Source organism: Anopheles bellator, chromosome X (assembly GCF_943735745.2).
Source record: "Anopheles bellator chromosome X, idAnoBellAS_SP24_06.2, whole genome shotgun sequence".
In the NCBI taxonomy this organism is placed as follows: Eukaryota; Metazoa; Arthropoda; class Insecta; order Diptera; family Culicidae; genus Anopheles; species Anopheles bellator.
In genome coordinates this window covers 11,489,800-11,491,125 of record NC_071287.1, presented here as the reverse complement: position 1 = coordinate 11,491,125, position 1,326 = coordinate 11,489,800, and positions in this window count along the sequence as shown.

Genomic DNA, 1,326 nt, shown 5'->3' with positions numbered 1-1,326 from the left:
TTTTTGTCCATTTCTAATTGTATGGGCTTTTGTCCATTGTAGAATTTGCAAAAGCCCAAAGTATCCACGGCGGAAATGTTGTTCGGTATACCGTTGCGCGATACGGGTGTGAAGCGCTATCCAATGCGTGTCCGGCATCGCACCATCCAGTACGCGGTCACGATTATTCTGCGAGAGAACAATCCTTCCTTCATCGAATCGTTAAGGCAAAAACTAATCTGGGCCTATCCACTGCACCAGACGGAAATCGAGGCAGCGACCGATCTTGAGAACGGTGAACCGGCAGAGAACGAACCACCGTCACCAGCGTCACCCCAATCCATCATGTACATGTTTTACCCGGGAGAGTTCAACTGGAAAGAGATGTTGCCCCAGTGCATGGGGCAACACCTCTTGTGTGCTCCACCTGTGTGCTCTTCAGCTACGTCTACTTCTCGCTGCGCAAAATCGAAGCCATCCGTTCTGGGCTCATGCTCGCTTCCTGTGCGGTGCTGACAGTCCTCGGGAGCCTCATGATGTCTCTCGGATTGTGCTTTCTTTCGGCATCACCATCAGCATCCAGTCGAAGGGAATCTATTCGTATCTGGTGAACTGCGATGAATGAACAATGAACTGCGACGTGGTGGTTGTGCCACGGGTGGCTCACCGATCGGTGGTACCGGTTTGACACTGGATAAGGTGCGCAATGGAAGTGCCGGTAGCTCGATGAACCGGTCACGATCCCAACCGAAGCTCACGGGACTGGAGCAAACGGCAGTCGGGGTGGCACATCAGAAAACGGCAGGCGTGAGCGGAGTAACAAACTGCGAGAAAGAGCCAAAGATTCCCAAACGGTTGCGAATTGGCAATTTCTGGGCCAAGACTCAGTTCTTTCATCGTTGGTTCATGATCTGGATGGTGCTGTGGATTTCGAACATCATGTACAACACGGGACTGTTCGAGAAGTTGCTTGTGATCGATCGAAACCTATCCGCGGTGCACGATCCGACTCCATCGGCTCCGCCAGAGGGCAAGGGCGGTGCCAGTGTTTCATTATCGAACCGTTTGGAGCTCGACCTGGGAAGGGCGTTCCCTGAAGAGTTTACTTCCCACACCTTAGAAACGGATCGGCACAGCTACCATAAAGTGTCGGCAAGCGATCGGACCCTGAGTGGTACTGAACGGGGAACGCTGAACCTCACTGAGCAGTTGAATCGGCTCAAACACCCGGACTACGAGACGGTTTATCTACTTCCCAACTTTCAATGGTCATCGATCGTGAAGCAGTACAACGTATCACTCAGTGGCAGGTACGTGACCTTCTTACCCACGATAAAGCTGTCCCAT